This window comes from Anas acuta, chromosome 2, assembly GCF_963932015.1.
Source record: "Anas acuta chromosome 2, bAnaAcu1.1, whole genome shotgun sequence".
In the NCBI taxonomy this organism is placed as follows: Eukaryota; Metazoa; Chordata; class Aves; order Anseriformes; family Anatidae; genus Anas; species Anas acuta.
In genome coordinates this window covers 87663998-87690557 of record NC_088980.1, presented here as the reverse complement: position 1 = coordinate 87690557, position 26560 = coordinate 87663998, and the positions used below count along the sequence as shown (strand labels likewise).

At 38.6% G+C, this 26560-nt stretch overlaps 1 long non-coding RNA gene across 1 annotated transcript; it reads right to left on the bottom strand.

Moving 5' to 3' along the window:
- Positions 1-25790, bottom strand: LOC137850755 (uncharacterized). Its single transcript, XR_011092789.1, has 3 exons — positions 25690-25790; positions 21067-21226; positions 1-2024 (listed from the first exon to the last, which is right to left on the bottom strand). It is a non-coding gene; the product is annotated as an uncharacterized lncRNA (long non-coding RNA).
- Positions 25791-26560: the final 770 nt, after the last annotated feature.

The window sequence follows — 26560 nt, the reverse complement described above, 5'->3', positions numbered from 1 at the left end:
TTGAAATGTAGAAATGCTCATTTAATTAGATTGTTAATCGTGGAAATCTAAATAATGAAATTGAAGATTTGATACTAAAGAAACAAACAACAACAGTTACAAAATGTACAGACAGTTGCTGTTTTTGAATGTTGCAAGTGGAACTCAACAGCTGACAGACCTAGATTTCAAAGCAATTATCTTCACAATAGCTTTTGATTCATTCACAAAAAAAAAAAAAAAAAAAAAAAGAATGTGTGTGGAAAAAAAAAAAAAAGCTTATGAAATATGAATAACAAAGCTTTCAAGCAGTGGGGGGAAAAAATAAATAATAAAATAAACTAGCAATTTCTGACCATCCTACATGATAAAAAATGTCACTTACAACCTCAAAACAATCCCAAACTTGTGTTGCAGAGTGGGGAAAGTGACTGCCAGTGACTGGCCTCTTCAAAATGAATAAAAAACAAAAAAGATGCCTCACACATATGTGTCAGTGACCCCACACTCTGTATATTTTTCAGGTGTGATTGTAAGTGATGTCTCCAAAGCCTGGTTCCATTGACCAATACATATGTAAAGATATTCAACAAGACAGCCATAACTTAGATATTAGTTTCTTTCTACTGTTACATACTAGTGCAAATCTCATTCTAACAAGTATCTTGACATTAAAAATAAATAAATAAACAAAAAAAAACACCAACTACTATAAAACAATTCAGGAAGCTACCAAGACACCTTAGTACATGAGCTTCGTTAAGATATTAGCAATTATTCCTGCCTCGTCCAGGTAACTATGGCTTTTGTTTGTTTGTTTTTGTTTTTTGTTCTTTGTTTTTTGCTTGTTTTATTTTTAAAAGCTTCTGCCAACACAGATATCTTCTGCTTTATATGCAAGGATCTTGCTGTTTAACTTGACTGATTACTCACTGCAGGGTAGATATCATCTGTAACACCTGTGATAGTAACATCATCCAAGGATCAAGAGGTCCCAAATAGATGACATTCTCAATTTGGAAACAAATCAAGAATTAATCAATTCCCAGAGAAAACAACAGGAGAAATGTAATTGTTCTTCTTTCAAAGAGGATTTTTTTTCCCTGTGAAATCTCTGAAGGATTTGGATCTATTGTTATAAGTACTAACTAGGACAGCATGTGCCTAATGAAGAGTTCTCTTGTCTTAAGCTCAGTGTTGTGAATTTGCTCATCTGGAATCACAACAAATTTGTGTCAACATTTCTGATCTTACTGTGTGACAAACTTCTCAAATCAGCAGGTACAAACTCTACATTTCCAAGATTAAATTCTCATTTCAGGTAAACTGAGAAATGAAGTAACAACACAGGTTACTTTTTTTTTCTTTTTTTTTTTTTTAAATAATTGATCATAACTATTAGAATTACAGCTGTTTCTCTATAATTCTCTCAGCCATTGTCTTGTTTGTGTGTGGATTTTAAATGGAGTGTTCCATTAGCTTCTATTGCTTGCATTTCAACAGCCATTCAAAGTCAATGAAGTCTGTGAAAGTTTCTAGCAGTGACAGATTTATGCAGGAGTGATAAGAAAATAGAATACGTACCTAATATTTGCTTGTTGAATTTTGTCTAGATTGTTTTTTAAAATTTTAATATTTTTTTTTGGCATGGCACAGACAACAGAGAGGCTGAACTCTAGTACCATTTGCATGGTCAGTGGATTACCTATCCATTTTGTGACCATGGAACAACACGGACTTTACCCTAAAATCCCAGACCCCTATTCATGCTGACTTATATTGTGGAACCAAACTAGGCCATCACGTATGAGAAAGATTGCTTTTTTGGCTGCTTGCCACAGTAGTATGTAGAGATACACAGTTTTATACTACAGAACAGAGGATGTACAGTCTGTATCTTCACATACAGTCCAAGCTTAAGTCTAAGACCTGTCTGTCCCTCATTAGTTCTTCACAGCATCTCCACAATCTTTTCCATCTTCAAATTCATTGTACAAGAAAAGCAACATCCAGTAGACTGAAGGGGCCCTCTGACCGATGTTGACCTGCAGTGAACATGCAAGAAATGAGTGACACAGGACATGAAGATGATAGTCTTCTGGTTAAATATTTGGCTAGATTCAACAGAAAAGTAGCACTTGTTTTAAAGTAAAAAGTAAAAACTAAAAGCGATCTATGTTCATATCAAAGAAGAAAACTGTCTTTTGAGGACATACATGCCCAATTTTTGATTGGCAAAATTTTACATTCTGGAGTAAAGAGACCAGAATCAAGCTTTTGTTGGTCCATGATCATTGATGAGGTTCAAAATGTTTACCAAAGAATATAGTGAGACAGGCAGTTTTAGAGAGACTGCTTCAGTCAAAGTCTCCACCTTCCCTGTTCAGCAGACATAACCAAGACAGGACTACTGAGGCCAGAGCAGATGTTTGCTGAACTCTGGCAAGCAAGAGGGAAAACTGAGTACCCAGGGCAAGGACATTCTCCACTGATGGCCTTCAGTCAGTCCTGGCCGATAGTGGAAGCAAAAGTTCAGGTTGTTTCAAGGGGGCCTGGGAAGTCTTTTTTTCAACCTTCCCTCTGGAATGAGACTTACTGTGTTTCTAAACCTTGAAAGAGTAGCTACAGATAATCTAATGCATGTTAGAATGAGACTATCAGCAGTGCTTTTCTCAGACCAGTGTTCCAAACTATATATGTTTAAACCTTGAAATAAGATAAAGGGATAAGATCTGCAGGTGTTTCCTGAGTTGAATTTCTAGATTTATATGCAGAATGAAGGAAGAAGAATAAAGGAGAACCTGAAAATCAATACACTCCCCCACAGTATTTTTGTGCCCTGAGAGGAAAAAGTCTCGAAAATCTCCTTTAGCAGAGTGAGGAAGAGAGAGAGTTCAGTTTTGGGCCCCTCGCTACAAGAAGGACATCGAGGTGCTTGAGCGGGTCCACAGAAGGGTGACGAAGCTGGTGAGGGGCCTGGAGAGCAAGTCCTATGAGGAGCGGCTGAAGGAGCTGGGCTTGTTCAGCCTAGAGAAGAGGAGGCTCAGGGGTGACCTTATTGCTCTGTATAAGTACATTAAAGGAGGCTGTAGCGAGGTGGGGGTTGGCCTATTCTCCCATGTGCCTGGTGACAGGACGAGGGGGAATGGGCTAAAGTTACGCCAGGGGAGTTTTAGGTTAGATGTTAGGAAGAATTTCTTTACAGAAAGGGTTGTTAGGCACTGGAACGGGCTGCCCAGGGAGGTGGTGGAGTCACCATCCCTGGAAGTCTTCAAAAGACGTTTAGATGTAGAGCTTAGGGGTATGGTTTAGTGGGTACTGTTAGTGTTAGGTTAGAGGTTGACCTCGATGATCTTGAGGTCTCTTCCAACCTAGAGATTCTGTGATTCTGTGAAGCAGAGTCATGGAACAGGCTGGAAAGACAGTGATATTCCAGTCCCACCCATAGTTCCTAAAACTCTTCACAGCTCTCCCAAATAGAATCATGTTCTCCTCCATCTACTTGCTGCATCTACTTCAAGCTCTGTTTTGCACATATTGCTCAACTCTAGAGGAAAGTGTCTTATTTTTAACGACATTCAGAAAAGAGTACTTGGCAAAGCATTTCACACTGTCCCTGTACTGCACTTGCTGATCCATATACAGTATTCTTGAACTTAATATACTATTCTGCTTTTTGCTTTTTTGTCTTATTTTTAAAAAAAATCCAAATGTATACATTCTAAAACCATACACAAACAACACATGCAAAAGTTAATATCTAAGCATGTCTCAACATTCCTCATTCTATGGCTATACCATATAGCATACAGGATACAGTTGTAGTTATACACCTAGGAATTGTTCTGCGTAAGTGTACCTTCCACCGTATCCTCTTGATATCTGTGAGGCTGTGCTATAAACTTGACCAGAAAACCTTGCTGACTAAAAGTAGCCCCCAAATAGTCATTCTTCAGGCAGATTAATTTTTGACCTCTTCCTTGGAACAGTGATGTGAAATACACATTCACTTTACAAAAGATAGACACTTGGGGAATGGAGGAGACATACATTCACACTCCTACAAACAATATTAAGCTTGCCTGGATACTGAAGAAGGAAATATTGCATCAGACAGCGCTCAACTGTCACAGCTTTTGCAGATTTCAGGTTTCACTGTTCTGTCTTGAACTGGTAAATACATCCCTGGTTTTCGGGGTGGAACATTTGTGTGGAACACCACACATGAGGGTGGAATATTTAAAACATTTAGTGCAAGCTGCAATTTTCTGTTTCAGTTCATCTTTTGTTTTCTTGACAAAGAACAATCCAGGATTGCTGCAACATCGTCCTATTACCACTCCTATTACTTTAAAGAAAAATGTCAGAAAATGTCAGACTTCATGTTTTCAGATATTCAGTGATAATTTTTCAGAGGGTCCTTCATTGTATCTTCCAGCTACGGAAATGACGTTTCAGTAGTGTAAGAATGAGGACCAAAGCTGGTGTACTATCTTATTAATCAGTTGCCTATCATATGTGGATGAAAACTCTCTTATTTTTTTGTATTTTTGTCTTGTTAGCAGATTATGTCCTGCAATTCACACAATTTCAGATTCCTCAGGCTTCTGAGGAATATCATTCTTGATTGTTCTATGTTTAGAATGAGATATTTTAGAATGAGATATGGCAAGACAGAAAGCAACTTCTGAGACATTAATCCTCAGACCATTATCTCAAAATGTGGACTGTAGCATGACACTGACATTTGACAGGTTTCTTTTCAAGCTCACCTAGTTCTGTATAAAGCCAGTTGTCATCTGGTCACTAATCTGCTTACTACACAGCATGCACGTTTATGCATAGACACAATTCATGAGACATTTTTGAATGAGTTCCCCTTAAAATAAATAAATAAATCTTTCAAGCAAAAAGAAACCAGCAGAAGTGAGAATGGAACTAGTGTTACTGATTAAATACAAAATGGGCTGTGAGGAGATAAGCAAGCAATGAAGTTCAAAGGTAAGGCCTTGCAGAATAAGGTCAAGAGGAAATACCAAGAGAACTGCATACAGCACAGCTACACTTAATGACTGAAAATGAAGACTATCCAGAGTGTTCTATAAACAGTCGTTTGACAAAACAGCATTAAACCTATAAAGAACTCTGCAAACTAAGCTTACTATGAATGTTGATTAGCCAGCAAATTTAATCCAGCAGAAAGAACAAAAGTAGAAAGTCAACAGAATATAATGAACAGAAAAACAAACACCTTCAACAAAATCACTAATGCTTTCCTAAGGAGTTTCTTAATGATTTGTGTAGTATGTAAAACTAAATACACAATAACAAATACTGTAATTGTTCCTGCAGTGGTTGCAATGTGTCACATTAAGAATGTGACAATGTATTGGAGGGGATGAACCTGAAGATGATGATGAAGATGAAGATTAAGATGAAATGAACAACCCCTTCACAATGTTCTGGTGTTCACATACATTAAAAATTTTGTTAAATGTATAAACATTCAAATGATTTAATGTTCTCAGACTAATTCCAAAAGATTCTTTGCTTCTCTTAGTCTGCAGCCACATCTAACTCAACTTATGTGTCTGCTACTTCTGTGGGAGATGGCTACAATTCACTTCAAAGAAAGACAATAGAGTAAGAAATACTGTGTCACAGTGAAAGTTTCACACACAACAAATTGCTGTGGTTAGGTGTGCTGTATTGGTGCAGCACAATAATAGGTGTGTAACGGATAAGAAACCACAAAGAATTATTAACAACCCCTCTTGATTCATGGATTTATTTTTTATTTAGTAGGTGTGATAAAAAATAAAATAATTTGTGTTATGTAACAGCTATTTTATGGAAAAACCTTGATGGTCTTCAACTGAAAGATGAACTTTGCTTATTTTTGAAATGTAATCAGCTTTCAAAGAGCGCCCATCAAAATGGCATTCAGCTGTAACAAGACACATCTCAAAAATTGCACTCACCAAATGTTTTATTTCAATATCTCAATGCTAGTAGATTATTATTAAAGATTAAAACTGATCAACTCTTGCAGAAACTACCCCAGCAGATGGCTGGAAAAGAGCAATGTGCAATGTCTCCCATCTTGATAGTTTAAGAGGATAACCTGGTCCAACTTTAAACTGTAGGACAAATTAAAGTTTTTTTATTTCATAAGCTTTCATAATTAGTTTTAGCTATAAAGATATTTTCACTCAATAAATGGCCATAGTGAACAGTTATTTGCCAAGTTTGAAGTAGATTAAGCTATCTTGAAGTAGAGATCAATTCAATTAGTCTGACTACTCAGTTAGTCCTTTGTAACATTTTCTCAAAGCAATTTGGATTGTCCAAAATTACAGAATTACAGAAATTTGATCAAGTAGAAAGACATAATTGGCTGGGCTAGCACTACTGTGGTTCACAGATCACAGTCATCCATCCTTTTTGTAAAACATTTCAACACTTAAAATATACAGCACTTCATGCTTATTTAGCTCATTTGATTTCATGACTTCTTGAGTTCATGGCTTAATGAAAGATAAGTTAGCTTTCTTTATGGCACTCATTTTATATCTAGATAGGAGAGGCGATCCTGTACTACTGATGAACAGAGCAGATTACAGGGCAGCAGGAAACAATTTTAAATTTGGACCTGTCAAATTTGTGGGGCCGAAGACAAGAACAAGTTCCAACAGCTCTGTCTTTTCTTACATTTGATGACTTCATCTGACTGCCTCACAGAGAAGACAGCAAACTGTCTTCTGTATTAAAAAATTTATACTGTAAACAGCTCCCACAGACATCAACAATTAATTTTTCAGACAGCTGTTAGCACATCTACTCAGTTCATCCTCCACTCCACATCCTCCACTATTAGCTTTGCTGAAGGCCTCCCGTACACAGTTTTTCTGAAGTGTCCAGGTTCAGATCTTATTTTCCGCTCTGATTTTGAGGAAAACAAAAATAATTTGACAAAAGAGAAATACTGTGTAGCTCCTCCCAAATGCATTAGATGTTTATTTGAATATGTATAATTATTGCTATGTCAAAAATGGCTAAAATAAATTAAATTCCCCATCCCACATTGGTAGGATCTTTTGTTTAAGGTTTACATACTATTCTTTTATAGGTCCATCCCACACAGAAACACTTATTTTCTACAAGTGAGGATGCATTGCTTGCCAAAATGAGACAAAAGCTTCCATGAGCTGAAGTCGCATTACTGGAAATTATCAATGCATAACAACAAATTTGAGTTGTAAGATTTTGCAACTTTCACATCTCATGAGCAACATGATAGAAATCAGAATTACAGACAACCACTTCACTCTTATAACAGAACTCAAGTGAACTGAAATGGTTTTTAATCAAACAGGCATGTAGGCCACAAATATTCACTGAACAATGACTATTTCAATACCTCATTTACTTCTGTTAAACCCTGGTTTTGCATTCAAACAGTAACGAGCTTCCTATAATACTGGCCATATGTTAAACTAATCATTACCATTATTTTATTTCATAAAAGCATATTTAATTTCAGTAAAGTTATGGCCTTAAACTTTCCTGTTGATTTTAGTTTTCCACATGCAGTTGATTTGAGAAAGAGGTCTATCTATAAGGATTTTCTATTGAATTGACTTGTGTATGAATTTCAGTGAACTGAATTTTACATTACATGAACTGACAGGTTTTTTGTCTATTCAGTGTTCATTTGAAGTCCAGAGCAATGATTCAAAAACAAAGGCTCTTTCTCTCAAGCCCTTCTAACTAGTAGAAGGATAAAAAAGTAATAATAGTCACTTAGTCTCAATTAAAATAATGTTTTAAAATAATTAAAAAGCAAAATAATATGGTTTGAAATACATCAGATTTTATGAAAACTTTTGTAGCATTGTAATAAACACATCTTTTGACAAATTAGACTGAGTACACTCTTAATAGGAAGACACTGCTCCAACATTACTTTTTGACAAATATGCAGAAAGAACTTTGGGTGCAGGGGTAATCTATTAAGACTAAAATGGCAACTCTAGCCATTAGAGCTTCAAGTTCATTGATATGATCTATATTTCCTACCCTAGACTTAGCATTATCCCCTAGAATATATGCCCGATAAAAATTTCTTGCAGAAACAACAATAAAAATAAGGTAAATTCATTTCATTAAAGTAATATCATTTGGTCATGAGAAGACTGCGCCAGTAGATTCCTTTCAGTTACCCAAGATTTCCACTCCTGTAGAGGGCAAGCTCTGTGTATAAAAGGCTGAAGACAAAGAAGAGAGGTACCTTTTTAAAAGTATTCTATATAAGCAGATGACTATTGAATTTAAACTCTCATGGATAGTAAGGGCCATAAAACTTACACAGGCTTTGAAGAAACTGGGAGCAGAATGATTGACCTGGAAATAGATATATACTAAAGAGTGAAATTAGGAACTCTAACACAATAAAATTAAATTGCTTGGGTCAGGAGGAGGAGGAGATAGAGAGACAGTGCAGAAAAATCAAGGGATAATAAAAACTGTGGAAGAAGACAGAATATGTGAATAAAGGATTTCCCTGAAGATATAGAAAGACTATAATACTTTCTAAACCATTATTTTAGAATATTCTAAAGTGGGAAGGAATTAGAAATGACTAATAAGAGATCCCACCACGTCTCATTTCCTTTCCTAACACAAGACCACCAAAGGACATGACATGAAACCTACCCTTCAAACAACAATAACAAAACAGATTGAAAAGAGTTGAGTACTATCTGTCAAAAAGAACCTTTGTTTCAAGTTAAGTAGTATCAAAAGCTAACTTCAAAGAAGGGTAGTATGACTGACATTTCAGCCTACTGGAGGGCAGACTATGAAGGATATTGATTGGGTTTCCCCCTTTAAGCTCTTTGCATCAAGAATGGCAGTAAATCTTAAAGAGATATTGGTTTGTTAAATCCCTTATAATCTTAAATCTAGTAGCTGGAAAATCCTTCTGAAAGTCAGAAGAATTCAGGATCAGAGCATGAGACAATTTTAAGCTTTTCAGTGTCAGTCAAGGTTGGAACAATGTAAATCACTTGTGCAGGTCATACTCATGGCCATATAGTGATAACTAGAGGGAATGATTTAACATAGGAGAAGACATCACTCACACTGGTCAGAGTAATAAGGATGTTATACTGTGGTGACAAGTCAGACAGATGCAGATGCATGTAATAAAGGCACCTCATTAAGAAATATTGTGGGACCACCGCTCAGGTACCAGTTTTATGGCACAGAAGGATCAGCAGCTTTCCCCCAGTGGCCCTTACAGTGGGCATCACATGAAAGCCTATTTCATCCAGATCAGTCTGGTGCTTTTTTTCCCACTATTGCATATCTCTGAAGCAAAATCCCAGCACTTCATTATGAAGACTAGGACACATCTAAATTCAAAGGAAACTACAAAAAAAGATCGCTTTTCTATATGAAACAATATCTTAACCATCCTTGACACAGAAAGGAAGAGCTAGATTGCATGAAAACATCTGTGTCCATAAAGAGATGATGAATACAAAAGGCTGAGGATGCAAAGAATATCTGTTTAATGTAAAGCACTTAAAGCCCTGTGCACAAGATGAGATGATGAACTTCATTCTGGCCTAGTCAATGTCCATTGTAAATATGAATGTCAGAAGTGTGTGGGCATTTATTAATCAATCTGGAGTGCAGCCTGCAAAGAAACTGGGTTTAGGGCATAACATATTCATGACATAGGTGCACTGGTGAAGCAATTATACACAATACTAAAAAGATATATCCTGAGGAATGTTCAGAGAGGTAGGAAGGATAAAACAATAATCCTGAAAGGTAAGGAAACTGAGGAACCTTCCATTTTAGCAATTCTTAGCAGTATTGCAGGGGTTACATAATTACAAACACAGAAATTTTTTAAAAATAAATAATTAATTAAAAAATTGTGAAGACTGCCTGACTGCCTAAAACTGATAGCAATGGCAAAGCTGTTTTCCAACTGCGTATGGGGTTCATACACAAAACTACCTAGTTGCACTGACATATTACTTAAGATTTAAGAGTATAGATCTGTTCACACTTACATCCTGAGACACTGATGCTACAATGTAGCATTACTTAAATATTAAGGGAAAATACATTTATTGCTTGTGTTTGAGCCAGCACTCTACTCTTGAGTCTTCATTACAATTTAGATATAGCAATGCTTAGGCAACAGATTCAAGCCATTAATATCTATCTTTACTGCAAATAAATGCTTGCTGGAGCCATATGGGAACACTTTTTTTTTTTTATAAATCATAGAATTATTTATTATACGATGAAACCCTGAAGGTCATCTCATTTAAACTCCTGGTGATAGCGGGGCTTTTTGTGCTACTATCTTGTATTAGCATTTATAATTTCATAATGCAGTGTATTTTGTTTTGTTAGAAACTTCAGAAGAGAAAAATGTGTTCTTTATTCTGATGTTTGCACAGCTGTTACTGTTGTAAAAAGGCTTAAATCCATGACTAGTTCTTCTAAATATGATAGCAACACAAATAATAAAAGTTCTTCAAAGATAAATGAGCAGAGCATTCAACAGATAGTCTAGCACTACAGTTAATGCTCCAGCTAACACTACTCTAAGTGTACCACTGGCAAAAATCATAAAGGTATGTAGCAGAACTGCTTTTTTTTTTTCTTTTTTCTTTTTTGTTTGTTTTTGTTTGTGTGTTTTGTTTTTTTTTTTAATCTCTTTAGGAAGAATACAAGTTTACATACAAGGAAACGAATACCGCAGAAGAACTACAGTAAATAGTAAAGATAAAGAAATTGATATTTCTGTGCAGTCAAATGAAACTTAATCCTCAGGGTTATTTTCAAATAAGGTATGTAATGAAATAATAGATCAAAGTTCTGGGGATAATTTTTGCATCACACTAACCTAAAAACCATTTACTTGACCTTAGCAAGTGACATCTGCTTCTAGCAAGCTATCAAGTGCTATCTCACAGGCAAACATGAATACTTTCAACATTGGCCAGAATGTAATTTATACTTCTGCTATTTGTACTTTCTTTTTCTTCTGTTAGTACCAGTAATAGTACCACCTTTTGCCTGTTTACTTTGACAAGATCAATTAAAAAGCATACTGCTTTACTGAAACTGGATATATAAATATTTTTCCTTAATTGATATTGGTTAAACCAGCCTCTAAAGAAGGAGCATGTTATTTTGAAAACTTGCCCTTATCCATTCATACATTTCAAGCACAGAAGTATTGAAGGTAATATATGAAAAGTTTATAAATATATATTTTTATATCCTTTCTTCCCCCAGTGTTACTGTTAACAACAACAGAAACAAGAGCTTTTGAAAGCTATTCTGTTATAGCCTCTCCTCTGGACACTAATTATGTTCATCTAATTTGTGTAAGACTGACAAAAGGAGAATATGAGCCTTCTTAGACAGACTGCAGCTTCTGAAAGTAGAGCATTGTTGAATATCATTTATTACCTATAGTAGAGAGGCACAATGAGTTTGTAAGAACATTCCCCACCCACCCACCCCAGTAGAGAAGTAGGCTCAACAGCCAATTAGAACAGTGGGAAACTCAAACTAAAAATATTTCTCCCCCTCAACCTCCCACCCCATCCTTCTATGTCCTCCCCCTAAGCAGCATAGGGTAATGGGAGCTGCAGTCAGTACATAATGCTTTGTCTCCACCACTCCTTCACAGTCACTCTCCGCCCTGCTCCACGAGGGGTCCCTCCCACGGGATGCCATTGTTATATATAGAGTGGTAATTCATGTCGAGAAAATGGTTGATATTAGTAAAGAAGGGGGAGATTTCAGAATGTGGCCATGGGGGTTGGAAAGCCCCATCGTTGATGATAACATCAGACTCTTAACGATGAGGCCATCAGAAACGTAAAAGAACTTAGAGGAAACAAAGAAGGGTGATTCAGGAGACACCATGCAGTCTTGTGTTGCTTGTTCTCCATCCGTTAAGACATGGAAGTTTCTAGGTGTTTGCTGTTGTTGTTGTTGTTATATGCAAACTTGTTGGACCGATGAAAAGTTGTTTTTGAAAAGGATTATTGTGAGGCGAAGGGTATAAGAGGGGAGCCTGCCCTCAAGATAAAAAGAAGGCAACACGATGAAGTTATGTCATCAATAAAGAAGCAGAAAGAAGGAATGAATAGGGACAGGCTAGCAGAACGGAGACCAGGACTGGAACAGGCACATTGATCGCCTCATGAAGATAGGTTCAGCCAAACTCAGCAAACTGCTCAGAGAAGCTCATAGAGAAAGTCACTGGAAACAGGCACACCGGAGCTGGAGAGAAGCTCAAGCTGAGAGAAGCAGACCCACGCACACAACTGCCTCTTGCTGGTAAGCAGTTGCACATTATGGGGAATCATACATCCCTAGAAACATGGACTGTCCTAGTAACCTTACAGCTTATTCTCCTTATTAACAATCGGACAGTTTATGATCCTGAAACATAGGACCAAATTGAGGTCAACGTGTGAGACTCTGCAACTAAAAACAACAAGGTTGCAGTGGGATTTGATTCAAAGATCAAAGCCAAAATTCCTTTAAGTGGTATATTCTTTATTGCAGCGCTGGATGCACAGGGGATCTCTCCACCTACTGTGCATACCCAAAGCAGAAAACAGTCTTGAATTTATACAATCAATCAATATTCCTCAATCGCCTATATATATTCATTACCTATCCTTGCCTTCCCTCGCTTCTCCTGCTAATTAGCCTTTTGGCACCTTGTGCCTGCATAGGGCCTCCCAAGAATTGTGGGCAGGGGTCTCCAGGATGTGGGCAGTGGTCTTTGGGAGGAAGACCCAGAGTCTTCCTCACAGTGTACTTTTCACCTTTGGTCAGGAATCTGCTGAGTTGGCATGTTTCTTAATTGCAAGAGCTGGTTGTTGCTAATTCTTCTGTTTGTTGTACCTTTATCATGAATTCCAATGTCCAGTTTTGAAATTTATAGTCCATACATTTGTTTCTCTGTCCATCTGCCACTTCCTTATCATGAGTTCCAGTGTCTTGTTTCAAAATATACAGTCCTTGTCTGGGGATTGTCCTTGCCTCCCCAATGCCTCCTTAATCAGATTGCTCAGCCCCTAGTGAGCAATCTCTGAGGCCTTAAAGACCCATGTGGAGCCACAATCACAAACGTGGTTTGCCAGACAGTGAGGGAGCTGCAGGCTCCTTTACTGATCTGACTGTTATGCCACGGGCCCCTCTGCTGCTACAGCCATCGAAGCCTTTTGCTGTTATGCCCTCTGCTGACCTGGACGTGCCTTTTGACCCAGACCTTATTGGCCTTGAAAAGGAGATGGATATGCTTTGCTTCAATCTGGGAAGAATGGGATACATAAGGCCCAAAGACTGAGCTGCTTAACAACTTAAAGCAAGACATATTGTTCAAAGGGAATGGAAAATGGAGACTGTTAAGCCATGGAACATAAAGGATTGATTGTTACCTTTTCAGATTGTATAGGCATACTCAGGTTTAGTATGTAAAAGCAACGTTCTGTATACTTAGAATGTTTGATGTTTGTGTGTATGCCTTGGTGGAGTGTAGACTCCCCGCACACCCAATGCTGTTTACTTGCCTTTTATACCTTTTTATAAATATTACTAAATTTAGATTGAGTTAAGACTTCATGTATAACACCATCAGTCCCAAACTGATCCCGCGTGGGCTTTCCACAGGCAGCAGCTCCTCAAGCCCTGCTCCCACACGGCTCCGTCCCACGGGCTCCATCCATCCATCCATCCCCCAGGAGCAAACTGCTCCAGCACGGGTTCCCCACGGCTGGGCGGCAGCTCCCCCCAGACCCCCTGCTCCTGCGGGGGCTCCTCTCCACGGGGGGGCTGCAGCTGCGGCCCGGGGCCTGCTCCTGCGGGGGCTCTCCATGGGCCGCAGCCTCCTCCAGGCCACATCCACCTGCTCCACCGGGGGCTCCTCCACCCACGGGGGGGCTGCAGCGTGGAGATCTGCTCCATGGGGGACCCATGGGCTGCAGGGGGACAGCCTGCTCCACCGGGGGCCTCTCCACAGGCCACAGAGGAACTGCTGCCTGGAGCACTTCCTACCATCTTTTTTTTTTCCACCCTCCTGGGGAGCTGCAGAGCTGGTTCTCCCTCCTCTCTCCAAACTGCTGTTGTGCACCAATCCTGCTCCCCCCCTCCCCTTTCTTAAATCTGCTCTCACAAAGGTGCAAATAACCTCGCTTATTGGCTCAGCTCAAGCCAAGCAGCAGGTCCACTTGGAGCTGGCTGAAACTGGACCTTATCTAACATGGGGCAGCTGCTGGGCTCTGCTCATAGAGCCCACCCCTGCAGCCCCCTGCTACCAAAACCTTGCCAAACAAACCCAATGCAATATTATAGACACAAACTCAGGAGAAAAAAAAAAAATAATAATAACCCTATATATATAGAATCCTGGGAATTGAAAGCAATATCAAGTGGTTCTTAAATTAGCATATATCCCGTTTTCCTCACAGAACTGTTATGTTCCAAGGTCTGCAAAAATGCACCAGTGCTCTTGAACATTTTAAAGTGAGACTGAAAGTGAGGTAGAAAAACAAGAATGGAAAGCCTTGCTCAGGAAGAAATTAAAGAACTTTTACAGTTCCACATTTTAGTGCTGGCTTGTCTTAACAAACAGGACCACATGGGCAGAGCTGACCAGATAGCTCATCATGCAGACCCATATCAGCTTCCAAAAAGGGAAGAAAGCAGATGCAAGTGATCATGATAGGAAATGAGAAACTGTAGTTAGCAAAAGGCTGCCTGACAGCAGGTGGCTGTAAGCTGTCTTCACGTATCATTTATTTATTTTAAGTCTAACGCTGTTCTAAAGGCAAGTTTTCCCCAAGAGGAATAACTGTTCAAATCCAGGAAAAGAAATGGAACTACCAAGAAAAAACAGATCCGGCTTTGTAGTGACCTCTAAAAAAAGATTTCAGTTGTCACAACAGAAATTTACTCACAAGAAAGTATCATCTAATACATGATACACCAGAATCAGGATATCATTTCCAACATCTGACATTAGCCTCTGGATAATTACATGAACACCTGAGTTAAAAATTTAAAGTTTACCTGCAGTTGACTAGAACCAGCTATTGCCAATTGTTTACATATATTATACTTACTTTCCTAAGTCAATTAAATTTCTCTATAAACTCTCACATCTTTAAAAAAGTAAATACTTTAGCCTACTTGACAGAACTCTTTCTCATGGTAAGGAAATAAAAGACAGGACTCTTTGATGTTAGAGCTAGTTAAAATCAAGTTTTCCTCATACCAACATAATCTCTTTTCATTCTGATTTTTAGCATGAGAAAAAAAATCTGTAGCAAGTAAAGCTTAAAAAAAAAAAAAAGAAAAGCAAACCTCCAAGGTCCCCACCCCCCTCAACCTGGTATTTAAGTAGCATTTTATGAAAGTTTTTTTTTCCCCCTTCCAAATGAAGAGAAGTGCTCAACTTTTTAAATTTATAAACAAATAACATTTTTTTTCCTCCATGTGTTCAGTGTTTCTAGTATATAACAAAAGCAAGATATTTTCACAGTTGTACTGAGTAAGGGCAAGAAATAGTGGCCTTTTATATTGTCCTTAGCTTTAACTATATACACACACACACCACATGGTGAAAAATCCAGTTGCAAGAAATAGTTACAGAAGACATATTAGTAAAATCAGGAAATTTTCTATATGTTCCTTTAACTCCAGTTTCACAGCTTATTTGAAACAGTCTTTTGAAGGCAATAGATTCTATAAGGTAGTCAGGTCTTCGTAAGGGAAAAATTTCCCAATGAGATAACATTTGTGAAAACAAAATTGTAAGAATTATTGAGAATAGAAAAGACACATAGAAGAAAAAATAATTTTAAATGAGAAATTTTCATTAGAAAGCTTATCCTATAGCAAACTATCTACTGAAACTTTTTTCATCAGTGATGTCATCTTTATTTCATTTTTCAGCAATATACCCAAAGTAATGCCACTACAACAAAGTTCAGGATAAAAGACTGGATTTAGATTAAAGTTCATTATAGTGAGAGAAAAAAAAAAATACACAAATAAGACTAAGTTCTCTCACAGCTTTATTGAGCATAAATCAGTGATCAGCCATCCAATGTGTTGGATGCTAACTGCTTTTTTGTTTTAAAACAACTAAGTTTTTTCCTGGTTTACATAACCTCCAGAGTCTTTGCACCATTTACATAGGTGTGCAGAGGTATTCATTAAGATGTTTTTGATTCTACAGTGACAGTTTTGTATCAGGAGAAAATTCTAATCTATCTTTGTCAAATCAAAAAATATATATTCCTCAAGACCCAACTGAAAATGAAAGCTCATCCCAGAGCATAAATAGATGTTTCTGTTCTTTAAGATTCCCTCACTTACAGAGATCATCAATAAATATGGTTACACAACAGTGAAAGATCCAAATAATACAGCCTTTGTTTGCATTGTTAATCTAACTATGAAAAAAAGAGCTAATCATTTTCCAGCTTTGCTTATGCTCTGAAACACTGCCAGTCTGTTTTACATATCTCTGTTGATGAATGTGTATGTGTTCATTTGGGTTTCATTTATGAGACAAATGCTTTCCAGTGCTCCATCGTGCACATGCTGCTCTATTCAGAGTGGTCTCACCCTAAGAGAATGCTTGTTTGTCATTGTTCACAACACTTTATTCATTGGAAAACACCTGCCAAAGGGCAGAGTAAATCAATACAAATATTTCAATGCTGCTGCAACCAGACATCTTTTGGTACCCAAGCAGTATTATTTTAAAGCTCATACCTTATGGTACATTGGATCAGGCAAATAATACAACTAATCTAAATATATTAACTAGATGACAGCTTTCCTTAGCAAATAAGCCAAGAACATGGAAAAGACTCTTCCAAAATACTCTGAAGAATGATTGTGCAACAGTTGGCAATATCAGACAATTGAAGAGTTTGTTTTTTCGTGATTTCATAGCACTGCTGAAGCTTTCTCCCTGTTTAAAACAAGGTAGTCAGGAATTCAGTTGGATTATTTAACCCTTGTATTCCTATAGGTGCAGCAAAAGACAGCAGTGAAAATGAAAGATGTTCTCAAAATAAGAACATGGATTTTTTTTTCCCTAGATGTATACTCTTCACTCAGGCAGAAGGCAAAGAGTCCAACAGGAAAGCCTAACAAATCCAAGGTAGAACAAACACAGTAAATATCAGTAGAAAACTAATTGTGTTACTTTTTTTTTCCCTCCACTTTTAGCACCCTGGTGCTTTAAAAGACCTCCTTTCTAACTTAAACACAACATGAGGAAATAAAAAGTTATGGTTTAATCCATCACACAGCTATGTGTCACACAGCTCACTGATGTCCCTACCCTACCACCCTAGCATGTGGGAAAAGAACTGGACAGAAGGAAGCAAGAACTTCAGTGCTGAAGTAAGGACAGTTTAATAAAGAAAAAAAGGGGCAGAGGGAGTATTATCAAATCATGTACAACAACACTGAGCATGATGCCATATGATATGTGACATCCCTTTGGTCAGTCTGAGTCATCTGTCTTGTGTCCCCTCTCAGCTCCTGGTATACCCTCAGTCTCCTTGCTGGCAGGGCAGCACGAGAAGCAAGAAAGTCCTTGACTCTGTGACAACCAAAACAGTGTGTTATCAACTTGATTCTCATCATAAAATCCAAAAACAGAACCATATCTACTACTAGGAAGAAAATTATCCCAACCAAAACCAGGACACAGGTTTCCCTAGGACTAGACTCCTCATCAGCATCTCTGCCAACCTCTATTCTATATTTCCCTTTATCACAGTCTTCCTTTTCTGGCTTCTCAGTTTTTATCTGTGCCTATACTCCTTTATTTCCTTTGTCTCCTCATTCTTATAGAAATGAACAGATACTGCAATTTGCTTGCTCTTCTTCAGGCAGCTATAAAAGCAAGTATTTTGTTTGCAGTATGTCCTGCTAGCAATTCACAGACTCCTGTGATTGCTGAACTAGACAAATGATAGAGTCCTTCTGTTCTGAGCAGGTGCCATGTTACAACGATGATTTGAATTTGGTCTCTCACAGATTTTATTAAATTAAAAACAGATAGATGAAGCAATAACCAACCCCTGGCTTCCATCCTCACCTCTGACAGCTGTCACCATCCTCAAGGCAGGAGGGTCATGAACAGACAGTTTTTCAAAGTATCTTAGTAAGCTGAACTGAGCTTGAATTTTGAGGTTTTCAAATAATTTCAAGGAGGCAGAGAATATATCTGGAATAATATTATTCAGTAAACTAGCCAGCTGAGAAAAATATAAAGAAAATTGAAAACAGCAGGGAACAAAAGCATTGAGTCTTCTGAATATGAACTGTGATAATAATTCTCTCAATTAGAAACTGTTCACAATCAAAAGCATGCTATGTTAGGTTAACTATAAAGTTATAAAACATTAGAGAATTTAGACTCTGAACTATGAAGAGCATGGTGAATGTTATCTAATTAGTGATGGATATAATGCAGAAAGTCCAAGCTCTTCCAGTTCTTGGAGTAAGACAATTTTTCAGAATGTTAGAGAATTGGTAGGCTTTTATCTTAAGGATCAAGTAACCTAGTTCTGTATTAATTAAAATTATAACTGCACTCTCCAGTGGACTCGCTATTAGTGAGGTTATATAGAAAGTATTTCATTGTTGTTGTTAATGGAAAAGCATATTCTTTTTCCTCAGCTTCACAGGACTGCTGGCTATGTGTATGAGAACAATTTCCAGTGGAAACAGTTTTAATGCAAGTCCTAGGTCTTCTTGAAGAAGAAAACCTTCTTTATTCCAGACAATCATGCTATGGAATTAAAAAAGCAACACATTCCCTTCTCCATTTTAGACATCTAACATGGAAAACGCTTTCCTGGATTCAGCTCCAGTCCTCCAGATATTACTGAAAATCTCTTGTGCTTTGAGAAAACCTCCATCATGTATGTCAGACAAAAAACAGGAAGCAGAGGTATCTTTAAATATTGCTTTGAATCCTGGAACAGATGGAAATTGCTCCAACACAATAGCCAACCTATGTTATTGCCCAGATCCACAACAACTGAATTTCCCATATCCAAGAGTGGTACATCACTGCCTTTGCAGTCTTCAGGAACATCCATGCAAGGTCATGCAAACAGCCCAAACACAGTAGGCTACAGGGATTTTGAGACTAAAAATAGTACAGCATTCAAATACTCTAGTATTTGGATACTAAGGAAAGAAACACAATGATCATAGACCCATGCAAGATTGCATCATGCTGTAACGTGAACAGCAACAGCATAGTACTTGCCACAGCAAGTACAAGTGGCATAGTAGCAACCTCATTCAGCCTCCACTGAGAACCAGGGGAATATGAAGTTCTCCTTTTAATGTCAGTTAGAAGAGGAAATAAATAACATTATTACTATGTGTCCCTCCGTGGTATGGGGCTCACAGAAGATGAACTTATTGATAACACCAGCAGAAAAAATTCAGACTATAATCCTGAAATATAAACAAAAGTGAAGAGTTACTGGAGCCCTGAGTGAGAATTAAAAACAAAAACACTGAAGTGGATTTCCTGTAGTGTTATAACCAGGACTGAAAAAAAGAAAATAGAAATGAGTTTCTGTTTGTTTATTTTCCCCTCAAAACTTCACAGGAAGTTGGGGCAGGAGGTGCTCCAGGCTCCAAAGCAGCAGCTCCCCTGTGGCCTGTGGAGATGCCCCCGGTGGAGCAGGCTGTCCCCCTGCAACCCATGGGTCCCCCATGGAGCAGATCTCCACGCTGCAGCCCCCCCGTGGGTGGAGGAGCCCCCAGTGGAGCAGGTGGATGTGGCCTGGAGGAGGCTGCGGCCCACGGAGAGCCCCCGCAGGAGCAGGCCCCGGGCCGCAGCTGCAGCCCCCCCGTGGAGAGGAGCCCCCGCAGGAGCAGGGGGTCTGGGGGGAGCTGCCGCCCAGCCGTGGGGGACCCGTGCTGGAGCAGTTTGCTCCTAGGGGATGGATGGATGGACCCCGTGGGACAGAGCCGTGTGGGAGCAGTGCTTGAGGAGCTGCTGCCTGTGGGAAGCCCACACAGGATCAGTTTGGGAAGAATGGTATCCCATGGGAGGGACCCCACGTGGAACAGGGGCAGAGAGTGACTGTGAAGGAGCAGTGGAGATGAAGTGCTATAGGCTGACCATAACCCCCATTCCCCTGTACTGCTCAGGGGAGGAGGCAGAAGAGGGTGGATAGGGGGAAGGTGTTTTTTTGTTTGTTTCTGGTTTGTTTCTCGCTTCTCTGGCTTGTTAGTAATAAGCAATAAATTTTATTAATCTCCCTAAGCTTAGTCTGTTTTGCCTATGATGATAACTCTTGAATGATCTCCCTGTCCTTGTATTTACCCTTGAGCCCTTTGCACCATTTTCTCCCTTTGAGGAGGTAGAGTTAAAGAGTGGTTTTGGTAGAGCTCAGCTGCCCACCTGAGTAAAACCACCACAATGATACACAGGTCTACTACACTACTTAAAGTTTGAGGACATGGAGTCATGTTGTTCTTGAAGCAGGATTTGCAGAATATTCGTTTTCCGAGTTTTGGGATGAAAAGATACCTAATAACATCTCTTTTCAAATGCTAACATGCATGCTGCATTCTTTCCCTGCTACCTCTACTTGTGTAGAAATTGCTCAATGCAAGAGCAATTCATACAAGGCATAAACACACTTTACCAAGGGATAATAAGTGATTGTTGAACTCTCCCCTTCACCCCCTAAAGATATCAACTCAGTGCAGACAGCTACCTGTGCTAACAAAGAAATCAAGTCAAGGATAGTATCAACTATATGTTTTCCACCAATAATATACTAATATCCATTTTCCACCACCCGAATATACATTCACAGCTGCTACCCTTTGATGCTACTAACATGAGTAGTAGCTTGAGTGAGCTTAAGTTACAGAAAGTTAGAAGTTACAGAAGGTAGAAGCTTTTGGAAAGTGCATAACTTTATCTTTTACTAAAGATAAAGTTATGGTTTCTTGGTGGTTAAATACCTTAGCACATTCAGTGACATTCAGCACTGACAACATCTAAGTTCCTCCCACGATATCTCAAAGGTTATTGTTTCTGAGAGATAGTGAGAAGTCAGGAAAGTTGACCTTGGTCTTCACTGGAAGAGTAGCATTGTCGGGAAGGTAGACTCCCATACATTGCCTGTGGATAACAGTCATCAGAATTTAGCACTAACAAGGATGAAAACAACCTTATTTTTCCTATAAAATATTATATTTCTCTACAGAAAAAGTTCAGCCAGGGAAAGACCAGGCAAATAAGCTTTTTTATCTTTTTAAACCAAGAAAGCAATTTCACCTTCTTCTACAAAGTAGAAGAGCCAAAAAATACAAAGACCATGAAATGTTACAGAAACATTTGTTAACACAGGTACACAGGTGTAACACAGGTTACGATGAAGCTTGAGAAAATACAATGTCCATTTTATTCTATATAAATATACATTTATATAGAATATATACATTTCATCAATATTCCTTCTGAAGTATAGTAGGACACATGCTTTAGTTATAGTGATGCAGCACACTATTTAGGAAATTTCTGTGTGATAATGCAAAATACATAGCAATGTAGCAAAGGGGAGACCACACTAAAAGAGAAAAATTATTCTATCAGGTACATCTACTCTCACACTTGGCAAGCTACAGAATTAACATACTTTGCCCAAAGCTCTCCTCTAGACCTTTCTAACACCTCCTATGCCTGTTTTGGATAGTCTAACCTAGCCACAACACCTGCTCTACTGAAGTCTCACAACTGAGAATACTGTTGCATCAACAGCAAGCAAGTGCCTGAGGCTATGCAGCAGGGACCATGGTATATCCAATGCTTGAAAATGAGGATCTATCTCTATTTTCAGCACTGCATTTGGCTTTGGGAAACAAGACAAGGTGGCATGTCAAATAAATTGTGCAATTGCATTCTTTAAAGATCAAAGAATGTCTGAAAAAAATCACTGGCTAGTTTCCTCCAGATTATGAGCATATCATTCAGGTCACTAACTTCAAAACTGTTGTTTCATTTTGACAGTATACCCAGGCACGTTACTAGAACCAGAGTGTTTAAGCTTTTCAAAAGCAAGACCACAACTCTGGATAATAGAATGAACTTTTTGAAATTGAATGTAATGCCTGCAATGTGCCTACAGAATTTAACAGTTAAGGAGCTCAGCTTCAAGTTCCTTTTTAGGTCTCCCAGCACTGAAGGTTAAATGCGATAGTATGCAACAACTGTTAAATGGAAGCAGGCAGTATAGGTTCTATGCTGGTCCATTATGAGATAGTTGCTGACCACGTGATCGTGAATGGAAGATCGCTATAAATACTACCCACATCAATATTTGAGATAACTAAAGGGACACTAGACATTACTGGATTCTACAGCTAAGTTACCAAACTGCAACAGCTTACAGTACTAATAGTAAATACACTTTACTCCTCTGCTTAATGAAAGCAGCAGTCATGCTGAACACTGACATATAAACTGATTTTATGTTGAATCACTGCCTGAGGTGTTTATTACTTTTTTTTTTTTAAATTAAAGCTATATTAGAATTTATTCAGTCAATTGATTGTGATGTCAAAGGAAAATTTTATAGTGTATTCCATGTTTCATAGTACCCAAAGTCACAAGACATCATAAGCAGAATGAGACGACATTGTTTTCCCTCATTCATAATCACACTAAGCTGCCTTCAGAACTGAATTTAAAAGGATTCCACCCCCTAGGCACAACTAAAAAAGCTTCTGAAACAGTTGTCCACCAACCAAGGTAGTCAAATCTGAAGCAGGCTATATTCTGAACCCTTTTATTCTCCAAATCACAAAGTTACCCTACATTGTCATATTTGGCACAATTGTCCCCTACTGAGAGAAGAACTGAAGTAAATAGCTCTAAATAAGGTACATGTATATGATCTCCCTGACTAGGGAGAACAATGACTGCTCGGCACCACTGCAATGAGGATATTTCATGTTTTTGCTTTAAATCAAACAGACTTTTGCCATATCTGGAAAACAGGTAGGCAGGGTTTATTTCACAAATCTATACAGCTATAAGACTAAGAGATGAACACACCTGTACTGAACCAACATTTTCATAACAGTGAGAAAAAAAAAATAGGAACTGCAAATACCATGCTGTAGCACCACCAGAAAACAATACAGGACTGTTTTCACAGAATGGTTGGAGGAAGGACCTGTGGAACTCTGGTCCAACACCCTTGCTTAAGCAGGAATACCTAGAGCAGGTTGCCTAGGACCATGTCCAGATGGTTTTTGAAAACCTCCAGGGGAAGAGACTCCACAGCTTCTCTGGATAACCTCTTTCAGTGCTCTGTCACCTGCACAGAAAGGGGCTTCCCAATGTTCAGACAGAGCCTCCTACGTTCCACTTAGCATCCATTGCTTCTTGTCCTGTCACTGGCCACCACTGAGAACAGCCTGGCTCTGTTCTCTTTACACCCGCCCTTCCTGTATTTATAAATATTGATAAGATCCCCTCTCCTCCCCAAGCCTCCTCTTCTCCAGGCTGAACAGTCCCAGCTCCCTCAGCCTCTCCTCTTTCCTCATAGGTGAGGTTCTCCGGTGCCTTCATCACCTTGGCAGCCCTACATTGCACTCTCTCCAGTATGGCCATGTACTAAAGGGCCCAGAACTAGACATGGTACTACAGATGAAGCCTCACCAGCACAGAATTTCAACCTAGATATAAAGATAGAACATGGAACAAAATTTAGTACAGTATACACTGCAGTACAGTGTGGACATGTGCTAGTGACATTGATTTCACAGTCCTGGTGCTGGTGAGTCGTAGCTTGCATTATTTCAGATCTCTGGCCAGTAGCTGCCAGTCTTCAGATCTGAGAAGCAGATTAGTCCCTATGTATCTTATAGTAGCACTACCCATGAGGGTTAACAGTACCAAATTTTATTTATATTTACCTCTGTGAGGAAGAAAAACAAAACAAACAAATAACCACTGTGTCATTCAATTGTGCCTGTGTGCAGGCACATCCCAGTCATAAACATCCCATCTTGCCATCTCTTTTCCCTTGCTCCCTAGCAGCTGCAGTACTGGTTACAAAAAGAAATCAGCATCTTCCCAGGTAACTGAGGTTTAGACTAGACTCACAGTGCAACGACTCTCCATCATCTTTTCATGTTGACATTCAAACGTGGTGAGCAGTTCAGATAACAGAGGTAGATTTCTGGGAGAAAGAAGTTGCCAGTTAAAGGCTTAATGAGACATCTTGGCAGGAAGCAAGCAGGATCATCAAGGGAAAGAGGTGGCTGATCTCATTAGGCTCTACACCAAATACAAACAGGCCTTTTGTTAGCCCCAGCCAGACTAGAATTACAGGACACAAAGGCTCCTTGCAGTGCTGCAGTGTTGGCATCAACCACAGTAAGGATGCTGCAATCACCTCAAGCGCACCACAGGAAAAGGCCTTCCTGTTAATGAAGAACCAGGGCTAGCCTCAGGGACTGGGTTGCCTCCGTGAGACTAATAGACTAGTCAGTACATTCCTCCATGTATGCATACTCCCACATCACACACCTCTAACGTAGAAACAAATGTGCTGGCAGAATATGTACATAGACATACCTGGTACGTGTCATTCATCACCAGCATAAAATCAGCCTTATGAGAAATTAACCATCTCAGGATGAAAGCTAGTGACTGGCTATACACCATATACCATCACACAGCATAACTACAATATGCAGACGTGTTTTAGAAGAGAAACAACATGAGCTGTTATTTGGAATATTGTGTATGCAATGCTATACTGAAGCACTTTAATTTAAAGCATGCCATTACTTATCACCATTTACATTTTATAGTTAGTGGGAGGACAGACTACCTCTAAAAGGGCCAATTAGGACAAGGTAAATCATAACATAATGATCCATCAACAAGCAGACAGAATAACTGGACAGCAAAATCCACTCCCTTCTGATCCCATGGGGCTCCTCAGAGGACATGGGGATGCAGAGCACACGTAAAAGTATACTGGAGTGTCTTTGCCCTTTTGTGTAACTGCCCAAAATAATTTGGTACTGCTATTCTGATAGAAAACCTGTTTACTGCCATCAACCACATATTGCCTTGTATGTATCTTCATATCCCACTACGGGTTCCAATGCACTCACCTTTTAAAAGGGTTCCTTTACAGTTAAAACTACTTTTACAACCTTCAGGACTCACCAAGAACACCCAATATTGCTTCCAGGTATTCTACTCTTCAAAAGTATGAGTTAATATGGAGCAGTACAAGGTTAATTTTTCCCAGCTGAATCACTTGTCTACAGCAGATAAATCCAGCTATAGCCTCCCATAGAGTTTTAGAAGAGAAATTAGCTAATTATTATATTGTTAATCAAGTCTACTAGCATTTCAGAAGATGAGAGAAACAGAGCTGCTGTGACTTTTTAAGTTCTGAAAGTTTTCAGAGAGAATCACCAAAGAAGGGTGCTTCTATTCAATAATTCAAAAAAGAAAGATTTCAGGGCAACACACTAAAATCAGAGCAAGTAACATCAGTTACCCTCTCTTACTTTCTATGAAATATTTCAAGAAAAACAAAACAAGTATCGTACTACCTTCACTGCTTTTTCACTGTTCATCAGGCAAAGCAATGAATCAGACCCATAGGCTAGCTAAGGATCAAGACCAATAGGAAATAACACTACCTACAGCAGAGTTAAAAACAAAGTAAGGAAGCCCAGGCCAGATATTAAATGGAGCCACTAACTTGATGGGCAGACTGAGTGGTGGGTGAGAATCCCAGGTGATAGTGGTCAGGACAATTAAGGCTAATTAGTGCCCACAGGTCCCTGATGTCTAATTGGTACAAAAAGAAAGCAAATACTTAAAACAAAATTAAAAAGCTTTTCATGTTTAATTTTGTGAAAGGTTATAAAGAAAATTATTTGATCTTTAAAATGTTTTCAAAGAGTCTTTAGCTTAGTAAGGATTTATGTCTATGTACACACACATAAAAAAAGTATACAGATTAAGATAATATCAATCTTGTGTTTGAATATATGTATGCAAATATATTCTTTTGATAATGAACTCTGGAAATCACATTAGGAATAAAGGCAGAAGGAAAAGAACAGGTTACTATTTGAAAGCAAAAGTTAATTCCCCTTGTATGTGCCTGCCTTTGAAAGCAAACATGGATTTTCAGCAGCAGAATTTGAAATTGGACCATATGAAACAAACCAATCAAACAAACAAAAATACAGTAAGTTTTGCTGCACAGATAAGGGCTGGTTTAATGACACCATCTTCTTCGGAAAAGTTTACAATTAAGAACACAGCCATTTACTGTGTTACGTTGGTGCTTACATACACTAGTTTTTCACATATCAATAAAAACAGTGTAAGAAAGATATGGACCAGTTAGAGCAGGTCCAGAAGAAGGACACAAAAATAATCAGCTCTCTTATGAAGGAGATGCTGAGAGAG